The 13,621-nt window shown below is 35.8% G+C and overlaps 1 protein-coding gene across 4 annotated transcripts in view; it reads left to right on the top strand.

Annotated features, from left to right (window-relative positions):
* RFX3 (regulatory factor X3) overlaps positions 1 to 13,621 on the top strand; it is a 294,873-nt gene that overhangs the window by 27,568 nt on the left and 253,684 nt on the right. For 3 of the 4 annotated variants that reach the window (XM_089913244.1, XM_089913246.1, XM_022573601.3), the window contains exon 2: positions 13,533 to 13,600. The exons of the other annotated variant lie outside the window; for it this stretch is intronic. The gene's annotated coding sequence lies outside the window, so the exon portion shown is untranslated. The remainder of the gene's footprint in view (positions 1 to 13,532; positions 13,601 to 13,621) is intronic. 4 annotated transcript variants of the gene reach the window in all.

Genomic DNA, 13,621 nt, shown 5'->3' on the forward strand with positions numbered 1-13,621 from the left:
GATAAAAGAAAACCGAAAATGAGTATCAGTAGCTTCTGCTGAAAAGTAAAGCAACAGTGGAGTCCCGTAAAAATCTGATTACCTTTGGTACTTTTTGGCCTGCTCTTGAAAAAATGTTCAATACGCCCACCCTTGACTTACAAAAATATAGTTTAAATTTTAATATATACTGTTGTTGCTAAAGGGATCACAAAGGCATTTAATTTAATGAGAAGATAATATTTGCAAAAGAATAGACGTGGTTTGAAATATAATAGTTTGAAGTAGCTAGTGGGATTAAACTGGTTTAGGCAATAGCTATCCTATTTCAGTTCTTTGAAGAAGGTAATTCCAGCCTAAGCTTAAGTAAAGGAGGAGGTACAGAACATACTTAACTTTGCCTTGATATTTTTTAAAGGGAAAAGAATACCAGGCTACAGTGATACTTAGAGCCAAGGGAAAATAGCACTTACTGTTAAGAATATAGTTTGTCAGATAAAACCACGGGCTATTACCTGTAGTTCTGTAAATTTTAAATTAACAAATTTTTTCTTGAGTATGACTTATATGCTTATATTGTTAAACTGTTTAACAATATCAATTTGAAGAAGTATTGCTAAAAACATTAAATTGGGAAATCAAAATTTAAGAGTTAACCAAAATATAATTCTCTTTTCACAGAAGCTATTTTTTTTTAAATCAATGAATATGTAACTCTGATTTATCATCTTGTACATATGCTACCATTGTCCACTTGTGAAAATGTAGAAGATAATTTTACCTTTTATGCTTAATTGAAGATTATGTCCAGCTCAGTGAAGATTCATACATGAGCTTCATAAATATTCTCTGCATAAATTTTTTTCTCCTGCAAATGAAGTTTTTACTTTATAGTTATCATTTTTTCCTTGATATTCTTAGCACTTTGAGTTGTTGAATTGGGAAATATAATATGTATGCATATATGTATGTAAATACACACAAAATAGCATAAACTTTCTTTTCAGTGCAGTCTAAAGTTAGAATTCTTTATATTGAGATAATTGCTAGGTGAGAAAAACTAATTAAACTACCAAACTAGTCCAGACTCTCACTATTGGTAGGGTCTTTTCGCACTATGGCCTTCTGTGCATAATGTATACTGTATATGAATGCTGCTCAAAGCGTGAGTGGAGGTCCCCAGGGGTCACCAGGAGGTCCTTCCTTTTCAACTGAGTATCTATGTGAGGCTGCATTTACTTCATATATTTCAACCAAAACAGCAAATTGAGTGCTGAAGTAGACCTGAGAAGCCAATTGTCTTCTATTAATCAGTACGTTAAAGAAGTTTCAACTGTAAAACCGTGCCACTCTTCTCATAAAATTGTTTTTTCTTGGAAAATTTAGATATATTTCATAAAATTATGACTATTATAAGATGCAGTGGTTTTATTTCTGTCATTTTCAAATTAGTAAATATTTATTACATTATTTGTTCACGTATAATTGACAACTAACATATTAGTTTTAGGTGTACAATATAATGATTTGATATTTGTATACACTGCAAAGTTATCAGGACAGTAAGTCTGGTTACCATCCGTCCCATACAAAGTTACAAAAATTTTTTTTCTTTTTTCTCCTTGTGATGAGAACTTTTAAGATTTACTCTCTTGGCAACCTTCAAATATGCACTACTGCAATGGTGACTATAGTCACCATTTGTACATTACATTCCCATGACTTATTTATTCTTTAATTGCAAGTTTATACGTCTTGACCACTTCACCCATTTGTCCACCTCCAATCCCCCTCCCCTTTGGCAACCAACCATCCTGTTTTTTGTATGAGTTTTGCTTGTTCATTTGTTTTGTTTTTTAAATTCCACATATGAGGTCATACAGTGTGTCTCTTTCTCTGTCAGACTTATTTCACTTAGCATAATACCCTCAAGGTCCATCCATGTTCTTGCAAATGGCAAGATTTCATTCTTTTTATGGGCAAGTAGTATTCCACTGTTTATACATACAACATTTTCTTTATCCATTCATCCACTGATGGACACTTAGGTTGTTTCTGAATCTTGGCTATTGTAAATAACGCTGCAATAAAAATAGGGTGCGTATATCTTTTCAAATTAGTGTTTTTGTTTTTCTCAGATTAAATACTCTGAAGTAGAATTGTTGCATCATATGGTAGTTCTATTTTTAATTTTTTGAGGAACCTCCATACTGTTTTTTATAGTGGCTGCACCCATTTACATTCCCACTAAGAGTACATAAGAGTCCACTTTCCTCCACATCCTTGCCAACAGTTGTTATCTCTTGTCTCTTCGGTAATAGCCATTCTAACAGGTGTGAGGTGATATCTCACTGTGGGTTTGATTTGCATTTCCCTGATGATTAGCAATGTTGAGCATCTTTTCATGTGCCTCTTGGCCATCTGTATGTCTTCTCTGGAAAAACGTATATTCAACCTCTGCCCATTTTAACATTGGATTGATTGTTTTATGTTTTGTTTTTTTTTTTTTTAAGCTGTTGAGTTGTATGAGTGGTTTATATATTTTGGACATTAACCCCTTATTGGATATATGATTTACAAATATTTTCTCCCATTCTGTAGGTTGCCTTTTCATTTTGTTGATGGTTTCCTTTGCTGTGCAGAATCCTTCTTGTTTATGTAGTCGCTCTTGCTTATTTGTGCTTTTGTTGCCTTTGCTTTTGGAGTCAGATCCAAAAAATCATCACCAAGACTGATGTCAAGGAACATATTGTCCATGTTTTCTTCTAAAAGTTTTATGGTTTCAGGTCTACATTTAAGTTTTTAATCCGTTTTGAGTTACTATTTATGTATGGTGTAAGATAGTAGTCTAGTTTTTGTTCTTTTGCATGTGGCTGTCCAGATTTCCCAACACAGTTTATTAAAGAGACTGTCCTTTCCCCACTGTATATTCTTGCATCCTTTGTTGTAAATTAATTATACGTGGGTGGGTTTGTTTCTGGGCTCTCTATTCTGTTCCATTAAACGATATGTTTGTTTTTATGCCAATACCATACTGTTTGGATTACTGTGGCTTTGTAATATCGTTTGAAATCAGGGAGCATGATGCCTCCAGCTTTGGTCTTCTTTCTGTAGATTGCTTTGGCTATTCAGGGTCTTTTGTGGTTTCATACAAATTTTCAGATTGTTTGTTCTGTTTCTGCTAGAAATGCCTTTGGTATTTTGATAGGGATTGCATTGAATCTGTACATTGCTTTAGGTAATATGGACATTTTAACAATATTATTTCTTCTAATCTGTTAACATGAAATATCCTTCCATTTATTTGTACTTCATTCAACTTCTTTCATCACTGTCTTATATTGATAGTTATCAGTGTACAGGCCTTTCTGTTCCTTTCTTGAATTTATTCCTAGGTATTTTATTCTTCTTAATGCAATTGTAAAGTTTTTGTTTACTTAATTTTCTTTCAGATAGCTCATTGTTAATGTATGGAAATGCAGCACATTTTTGTATGTCGATTTTGTACCCTGCCACTTTACTGAATTCTTTAAAAAATTATAACAATGTTTTGGTGGAGTCTTTAGACCATATATATATATCATGCTGTCCTCAAATAATGACAGTTTTACTTCTTCCTTTTCAACTTGGATGACTTTTATTTATTTTTTTCTTGCCTTAATTGCTCTGGCTAGGACTTCTAATACTATGTTGAATAAAAGTGGTGAGAGTGGGCATCCTTGTCTTGTTCATTGGAGGAAAAGCTTTCAGCTTTTCCCCCCTGAGTGTGATTTTAGCTGTAGGCTTGTTATATATGGCTTTTATTATGTTGAGATACACTTCTTCTGTACAACCTTGCTGAGAGTTTTTTATCATAAATGGATGTTAAATATTTTCAAAAGCTTTCTTCTGCATCTATGGGATGTTCATATATTTTTATCCTTCATTTTGTTAACGTGGTGTATCACATTGATTGATTTTCAGAAGTTGAACCATCCTTGCATCCCTGGAATCCCACTTGATAGTGGTGTATGATCTTTTTAATGCATTGTTGAATTCGTTTTGGTAAATTTTGTTGAGGATTTTTGCATCTATATTCATCAGGAATATTGGCTTATAATTTTCTTTTTTTGTTGTGTCCTTGTTTGGTTTTGGTATCAGGGTAACATTGGCCTCGTGAATTGAGTTTGGAAGGGTTTTTCTTAAGTTTTTTTAAAGAGTTTGAGGAAGGTAGTTATTGAATCTTCTTTAAGTGATTGATAGAATTCAGCACAGAAGCCATCTAGTCCTGGACTTTTGTTTGTTGGGGGATTTTTTATTACTGATTCAATCTTCTTACTAGAAATTGGTCTATTCAGATTTTTTATTTCTTCCTGATTCAGTCTTGGAAGATTCTATGTTCCAAGGAATTTATCCATTTCTTCTAGGTTGTCCAGCTTATTGACGTATAATTGTTCTTAGTAGTCTCTTATGATTCTTTGTATTTCTGTTTATCAGTTGTATCATTTCCTCTTTTATTTCTGATTCTATTTATTTAAGCTGTCTCTTTTAAAAAAAATATTTATTTATTTATTTGGTTGCGTTGGGTCTTAGTTGTAGCAGGCAGGCTCCTCAGTTGTGAGCCCTCTTTATCTTTCTTGGTAAAGAGAATTCAGCTAACGGTTTGTCAATTTTGGTTATTTTTTCAAAGAACCAGTTTTCAATTTCATCATTCCCTTTTACTGGCTTTTTAGCTTCTATTTTGTTTATTTCTGCTCTGATCATTGTTATTTCCTTCTTTCAACTCACTCTGGACTTTGTTTGTTCTTCTTTTTCTAGTTCTTTTAGGTGTAAAGTTAGCTTGTTTGAAATTTTTCTTTTTTCTTGAGCTAGACTTGTATCACCATACATCCCTCTTAGAACTGCTTTTGCTGCATCCCATATATTTTGGTAAGTTGTGTTTCAATTCTTTTTGTCTCAAGGTATTTTTTTTTAGATTTTTAAAAATAGATCTTTATTGGAGTATAATTGCTTCACAATACTGTGTTAGTTTCTGTTGTACACCAAAGTGAATCAGCCATATGCATACATATGTCCCCATATCCCCTCCCTCTTGAGCCTCCCTTCCACCCTCCCTATCCCACCCCTCTAGGTAATTGTAAAGCATTGTAAAGCACCAAGCTGATCTCCCTGTGCTATGCTGCTGCTTCCCACTAGCTAACTATTTTATATTCGGTAGTGTATATATGTCCATGCTACTCTCACTTCGCCCCAGCTTCCCCCTCCCACCCCGTGTCCTCAAGTCCATTCTCTATGTCTACATCTTTATTCCTGCCCTGCAACTAGGTTCATCAGTACTATTTTTTTTTCAGATTCCATATATATGCAGTAGCATATGGTATTTGTTTTTCTCTTTCTGACATACTTCACTCTGTATGACAGACTCTAGGTCCATCCACCTCACTACAAATAACTCAATTTCGTTTCTTATTATGGCTGAGTAGTATTCCATTGTATATATGAGCCACATCTTCTTTATTCATTCATCTGTTGATGGACATTTAGGTTGGTTTCATGTACTGGCTATTGTAAATAGTGTTTCAGTGAACATTGTGATACATGTCTCATTTTGAATTATGGTTTTCTCAGGGTATATGACCAGTAGTGGGATTGCTGGGTCATATGGTAGTTCTATTTGTAGTTTTTTAAGGAAACTCCATACTGTTTTCCATAGTGTCTGTATCAATTTACATTCCTACCAACAGTGCAGGAGGGTTCCCTTTTCCCCACACCCTCTCCAGCATTTATTGTTTCTAGATTTTTTGATAATGGCCATTCTGACTGGTGTGAGGTGATACCTCATTGTAGTTTTGATTTGCATTTCTCTAATTATTAGTGATGTTGAGCATCTTTTCATGTGCCTCTTGGCCATCTGTATGTCTTCCTTGGCGAAATGTCTATTTAGGTCTTCTGCCCATTTTTTAATTGGATTGTTTTAAAAATAAACAAATGGGACTTAATTAAAGTTAAAAGCTTTTGCACAACAAAGGAAACCATGAACAAAACAAAAAGACAACCTTGAGAGTGGGAGAAAATATTTGCAAAAGAAACAGCAAAAGATTAATCTCCAAAATATACAAATGTCTCAAGGTATTTTTTGATTTCTTTTTTGATTTCTTCATTGACCCATTGGTTGTTTAGTATCATGGTGTTTAATCTTCACATATTTATGATTTTTTCAGTTTTCTTCCTGTAATGTTTATTGATTTTCTGTGTGGATGAAGTATTCATTTATGTAAGTGGGTTATGAGGGTTCTGCACTATTATTGTATTTCCATCACTTTCACCCTTTAGGTCTGTTAATATTCGTGTTGTATTTTGGTGCTCTTATGTTGGGTGCATATATATTTACAAATATTATGTCTTCTCTTTGGATTGACCCCTTTATCATTATCCAGTGCCCTTTTATTGTAGTAGCTGTTTTAAAATCTATTTTTTTCTGGTGTAAGTATAGCTGTCCCAGCTTTCTTTTGGTTTCCATTTGCATGGAATATCTTTTTCCATCCCTTCACTTTCTTAGTGTGTGTGTCCTTACATCTGAAGTGAGTCTCTTGTAGGCAGCAGATAGATGGGTCTTGTTTATGTATCCATTCAGCCACTCTGCGTCTTTTGACTGGAGCATTTAGTTTATTTACATTTTAAGTAGTTATTAATAGGTATGTACTTACTGCCTTCCTGTTAATTATTTTATAGCTGTTTTGTAGTTCTTCTCTGTTCCTTTCTTTTTCTCTTGCTTTCTTCTCTCTTGAGGTTTGATGACTTTCTTTAGTGTTTTGTTTAGATTCCTTTCTCATTATTTTTTGGTATCTACCATAGGCTTTTGCTTTGTGGCTAGTATGAGGCTCACAAATAACAGCCTATGTAAATAACATTCTATTTTAAGTTCATAACAACTTTAAGTTTGAATGCATTTTAAAATTACATTTTTTACCCTCTCCCCCACATTTTATGTTTTTGATGGCACATTTTACATCTTTTTATTTTGTGTTCCTCTTACCATATTATTATAGTTATATTTATTTTTACTTTTGTTTGTCTTTTAATCTTCATATTAGCTTTATAAGTGATTAATCCACTATCTTTATAATAGATTTAACTTTACCAGTGAGATTTATACTTTCATATATTTTTGTTGTAGTTGTTGTTACTAATTAATGCCCTTTTTTGCAGTCTGTTTAACATTCCTTGGAAGGCTGGTTTAGTGGTGATAAACTCCTTTAGCTTTCACTTTCACATTTCTTCTTCAATTCTGAATGGTAATCTTGCCACACAGAGTATTCTTGGTTGGAAGTTTTTTCCTTTCAGCACTTTAAATATATTGTGCTACTCCTGGTCTGCAGAGTTTCTGCTGAAAATGTGCCGATAGTCTTATGCGGGTTCCCTTCTACATAAAAAGTTGTTTTTCTCTTGCTGCTTTTAAGATTTCCTCTTTAACTTTTGACATTTTAATTGTACTGTGTCTTGGTGTGGATCTTTTTGGGTTCAACTTTTTTGGAACTCTAGGCTTCTTGGACCTGGATTTCTGATTCCTTCCCCAGGTTAAGGAAGTTTTCAACCTTTTTTTTTTTTTTTTTTTTTTAAATATAAATTTTCTGCCTCTTTCTCTCTTCTCCTTCTGGGATCCCTATAATGCAAATGGTAGTCTGTTTGATGTTGTCCCATTGGTCCCGTAAGCTATTTTCACTTTTTGAAATTCTTTTTCCTTTTTGTTGTTCTGTGTGAGTTCCACTGCCCTTTCTTCTAGATCACTCATTCTTTCTTTGCTTCACCTAGTCTGTTTGAAACCCTCTAGTATATTTTTCAGTTCAGTTATCCTATTCTTCAGCTCTTTGACTTCTGTTAGGTATTTTCTTATATTTTCCATTTCTTTGTTGAAGTTCTTAATGTGTTTATCCATTCTTCTCCCAAGTTCAGTGGACATCTTTATGACCATTATCTTCTACTCTTTATCAAGCAAATTACTTATCTCCATTTCATTAAGGTTTTTTTTTGAGGTTTTATGTTGTTCTTTCCTTTCGAACATGTTCCTCTGTGTCCTCATTATGCTCGACTCTGTGTTTGTTTCTGTATATTAGGTGAAACAGCTACCTTCCCAGTCTTGAAGGAGTGGCGTTGTGTTAGGAGAGGAACGATGTCTTTCAACCTCACCCTAGGTCTTGGTTGTCTGTTGAACCTTTGTGATTGTCCAAGCAGCCTGATTTATTCCTGATAGTTCCCAGTTGTTGACGGTGTACCCATTATCTATCAGTGTACCAAAGGGAAGTATCTCAGTCAGTACCTTGCTTCAGGCTGATGGGAAGCCAGACCCTCAGACAGCTTTTAAAGGATGCAAATAGATACAGTCCTGTGGGACTGCAATCATAAACCCTGCTGGAGACCTGGACTTGTCTTTTGGGCGAAAGTTGCAAGAATTGGGGCTTCAGTCGTGCGTATAAGCTGTTTTCTGTGAGGTAGTAGAGAGCTGTAGCACAGCCAAGGGACAGTACAAATATGGTGTTTCCCAGCCTGTGTTCCCTGAGAGCAGTTTTGTAGTCTCTAGCTCTGTGTAGCAAGCCTCAATTCTGCCCCTCAAGATAAAATTATAGGACAAGTAAATTGTCCTTTTTCACAGAAAGATCTGGGGTATGTTTCAGTCTGCTGCCTGTTGGTGCCTTGGGGATGGTAGCCTGCCACAACTGTCTTTCCTTTTGTTACAGTCCTGTGGGACCCAAGAATGCAAGCCCCTTGGCCACCAGAGCCAGATAGATGATCAAGGAGTGTCCCCTGTGTATACTGCCCATGGCTGCCAGCTTTAATGAGGCAGCAGGAGAGCTCAGGGCTGGGGTGTGCCCACCAGCTTTTGCAGGGCCGCAGGAGAGCACAGGGTCAGGGCATACCTGCTAGCATTATCACGGTAGAGGGAGAGCAGAAAACTAACCAGCTCCTCCGCCCCCCCCTAGAGAGTTCCAACAGGCCTCTGTCCCTCTGGTGGTTGCTCTAAGACGAGCAAATGAATCTTCTTCACATGTAGTCTAGGCATTTTCATACTGCTGCTTTTGTGCCGGTGTCCAGCGTGAGTGAATCTGCACTCAAGCCCTTTAAGAGAAGTATCTCAGCTCCCTGCAGCCCTATGGGTCTCCTGGATATGAGCCTCATTGTTTTCAAAGCCAGATGTTTTGGAGGCTTGTCTCTTTGTTGCAGGTCCTAAGGGTTGGGGTGCCTGATACAGGGCATGAACCGCTCGCTCTTCAGGGAGAAGCTCTGAATTTGTGAGATCCCTCCCAGTTGCGGGTTGCCACACTGTGATGAGGTTTTTGGTGAGACTGCCTCTGCTGTCTATCTTGATGTGGCCTTTTTACTGTTTGCCCTTTTACTGTTTGCTGTGCAGAAGTTGTTTGGCTAATTTTTAGGTCTTTTTCATAGGGAATTGTTCCATATGTAGCTGTAGCATTGGTTTATCCATGGGAGGAGGTGAGTTTAGGATCTTTCTATGCCACCATCTTGGACTTTCTCCTTCCATTTTGTTTTCTAATATGGTTAAATGGATAGATATAAGTAGTGACCTACTGAAGCCCGTTCTTACCAGCTCGAGAGAGCCAGTGTTGTTAATCTCTTCTTAAATCTTTATTCAGATATCACATTGCTAGCTTGAAACTAGCCACATTGGGAGTATTTACATCATGGAAATGAGTTGAAGCTACAAATTTGGCATTTTTGATGGTAAAGGAGGGAAAGCTGGCTGTTGAATATATGCCATTACACAACTAGATATAATACACATAAACAAAAGTTCTTTGGTGTTCTCAAAAAATTTAAGATCAAAATGGGCTCAGGGACCAAAAAGTCTGCTAATCATAAATGAACTGCTGGTAGTTACTTTACTGTACAAGTTCAACAGCAAAGTCTGTGCTAATATATGATGAAGGAGGATTATCAGCCAGGTGCTTTGTCTTTAGAGCCACTTTACCAGTTTCCCCTATGGTGTCTTCCAACAAGAGGAACTCCATAAAGTGACATGAAGTCATAAGGTATGTCATATCCTTTGTGGTTGACACCCTAAGTTCATAGCTTACTTACTTGTTGAGCGATCAGAGACTCTCACTATTATGCGAATATAGAAAATTAGGGATGAGAAAAGATTCTGGGCTTGAGTAGTTAGAGAAGTCTTTAGGGAGGAGATAAAGCATGAGATGGATCTTAAAAGTTTTTAGGGAGGTGTATTGGCTGAGGGATGTGGAAAAGGGGTTAAGCTTGTGGGAAGTAGAGGCAAGGTATGATTTTGCTGTGAAGAATTTGAAGAGTTGTTTTAGGAAATAATGAAGCAGATGGGGTTGAAAGAAAAATCAGGCTAAGAATTTGGAACTTAACTGGATAGAGCATAACCAGTACTGTATATTTTAAAAACTGGATCAAATGTTAAGGTGAAAGAGGTCTTTTACAGAGATTAATCTGGCAGATCTGTGTAGATTAGCAGGGAGTGGTCTGAAGCCAGGTAAACCTGTTTTAATCATCAGAAAGGAAGGATAGGGTGAAGAACCTGGGCTACTAATTCAGAAAGACTTTGGTTAAGATCCTTCTTCTGCCACTCTGTTATTTTCAGCTCATGGATAAGATGAAGATAACTAGCTAGTTGGGTTGTAAGTAACACAAAGGCATGAAAGAGTTTAGTAAAGGTTAGGTGCCTGGTACTATGCTAGGACCTTCAGTGAGAGGTATTATCAATGCTACTTTTGCTACTACTACTTCTACTGCCACTACTTTTATAATAATATTTGATGCGCTATAATGAAGATTGAAACTGGTGAACCATAAGTAGAAATAGGATGTAGAAACCAGGCCCATCCTTAACACTAATGGGTGCAAGAGTATAAATGAAAGTTCACTCATTATATTTCTGAATATTTAAATGCTACAAATCAGTTAACTGTTAAATAAAATGTGCTCTACCTCCTAATTTGACTGATATAGCTTTGTAATGAGGTGGATGATCATTTAGAATTTACAGATTTTTTTAGGAGTTCTGTTCTAGAATATAGTGGCCAAAGGAGAATTGGCCTTCTGTCACCTTGTTCTTCTCCTGTAGTCTACCTCCTTTTGCCCATATCCTAGGTTCTTTGCCATAGCATGTCCCCATGCCTATTTCCCAGGCAACCTTGCCTCACCCCTTGCAAGCCATCTCTTGACTGCCCCTTGGGCCTAGAGGTGGGTTTGCCTGCACCCCTGTCTGCCCTGGGGACGATACTTCAGGGCTCTGTATGTAAATTTGGGATCCTGGGAATCTGCTGTGGTAGAGTGCTGAGGAGTCAGAGAGCATGCCCTGAACTCTGCAGACTTCTCACTTCAAGAAGAAGTACCTGGCCAGGGGGCCAAAGTGGGGGCCAAAGTGGGTTCTCTAAAGTGTAAGGCCCAGGGCAGTGACTCTTTTTGCCTGGGTCTCAGGATGGTGCTGGAAGGGATCACCTGACATGGGTGACAGATCAGCAGGATTTGTTTACTATTAGTTGTGGAGTATGAGAAAATGAGCGTGCAAAAAATGAATACCAGGAGAATTATAAAGCCACTGAAAGAGTTAGCATAGTATGTGGGAGCAGATGAGGTGGGACCTGAATACAAAAAACTGTTTTGCTTGGCACTGAATACCTAATCAACTGCTAGCATATTGCCAAGCACATAGTATTGAGTCAATAAATGTTGAAGGGCAAGATGAAGATACTTGGATTATTTGTGCCAGGGATGAGAAGAAAGTCATTGTAGAATATAGAAAGAAACAAGAAAATAAGTTCTTGTGGGGCCAGTGTAGAGTTTTGAGGGAGGGTGCATCTTGCTGTGATTGGCATGGTAGTGAGTGAGCTACTTGTGTGTGTGGACCGTGTATATTTAATATTTGTATGTGTGGCGCCTAGCATAGTTGCAATTCTTTTTTAAATAAGTGATTGAATAATATTATATGAGAACAGCCTTTAAGAAATTAATTGGATCTTAAAGTTAAAATGATTAATGGCAAAGACAACTTGTATTATTAGTGATCTGACATGGAGTCTGAGAAACTTGTAATAATTCAAGACATGAAGAGATCCTGAGCAATTGTGTTAGTTTCAGAATGAGGTGGTGAAGGATGTCTTCAAAGAGGAGATTTTACTTGTAACCTGTTTGGAGAGGAGTAGAGGACACAGATAACTGTAGATTAGCTTGAATTTTCTTACTTGATATTCACTCAAATTAAGTACAGGTGAGGGTGGTTGGAGAAAAGAATCCAAGCTAAAGGACTTGGTAGAATTATCTTAGAAACATCTGATTATGGGTATGTATAACTCATAGTCATTTTGCTCAAAGTTGTTATGAAGTATTTTGTCACTTAATTTATAATAAATATGTACAGTAATATCTCATGTCAGAAAATATATGTCATAATGATAATAAGGTAACAGGAAAATCTGATAATAGGGTTAAAATTGCCGAGTTCTTTCTGAGAACTCTGGTGTGTTAATTAGTGTAGATTATTGCATTTTTGCTGTATCTGACTTGTAATCGCCTAAATACACAGCAAACACCTGTGATTACTTTAGTGATCCTTGTCTTGTCATGTTCAAGTCACCCCGAAAATGTGTATTTAGACTGTTCCCTGTTCATATATACTCAGCTGTGCCTGTTTGCTTTGTTATTTTTCTGAGTTTAATGGACCGACATAAAAATTTATGGCAACTGTCACTTAATGTCACCTTTACCTTTAAAGAAAAAAAGAAAACAAACAAAACTAAATCACGCCAGGCAGCTATGATGCTGTTTACAGTTGACTAAATTATCAGAATACTTTGTACTAAATTTATCTCTGACATCATGGGCCAAATTTAGGGCAAAAACGGTAGGAACATATATAAACAATGTACTTAATTACATTTTTATATGTAAGTGTTACCCTAAATTTAATTTATTAGCCAGTAAAAATCATTAGTTTTAAAATAACATTGCCCATTTGTCTTTCAACCAAAGATTTCTTTTTAAAATTTCCATAAAACTGAATAATCATGTATATCTTATTAATTTCTCTGGTTTGTGACCTGTTTGTATGTTGTTTTCTGCTTGTTTATTTTTAAGAAATAAATCTTATTTAATTATTTTTAAGGAATGAGCAAAGTTATGTCAGCTGCTAATCCATTCTCACTTTTGCTTCTCTATATCAGGCTGTTCTCAGAACTGGCTGGTCTCTCATCTTCACAATTTAAAAGCATAGGTTTTTTCAGAGAATTCTTCTCTTCATTATTTTCCCTCACTTAAATTTTTCCTGATTATTAGATTAATATGTTTACTTGAATTCTAATTCTTTGAAAAGTAAAAGTTCTCCTTTTCTGTAAAATCAATATAACATTTTTTTTTTTGGCTAAACAGGAAACTTTAAAAAATATAGTTATGCAAAGAAATACTTTAAAAATAATTCATTTGTATGGTAATTAGTATTTATCCACAAATTCAATAATTTAAAATAATCATATATCTTCTAGATATCAAAGAATTCATTTTTAATGTTAACCTAATTCTTCTTGCTTTTAACATTTTAGGCCACTTGGTCATTCTGGCATTTTATGGTAGAGAATACATTGAGTTTGGCTCATGGAAAGAATATGAGGTAATTGATCCATGTTCTCTA

Source organism: Delphinapterus leucas, chromosome 6 (genome assembly GCF_059928025.1).
Source record: "Delphinapterus leucas isolate spDelLeu-1000000601 "Yukka" chromosome 6, BTC_Dleu_Yukka2, whole genome shotgun sequence".
In the NCBI taxonomy this organism is placed as follows: Eukaryota; Metazoa; Chordata; class Mammalia; order Artiodactyla; family Monodontidae; genus Delphinapterus; species Delphinapterus leucas.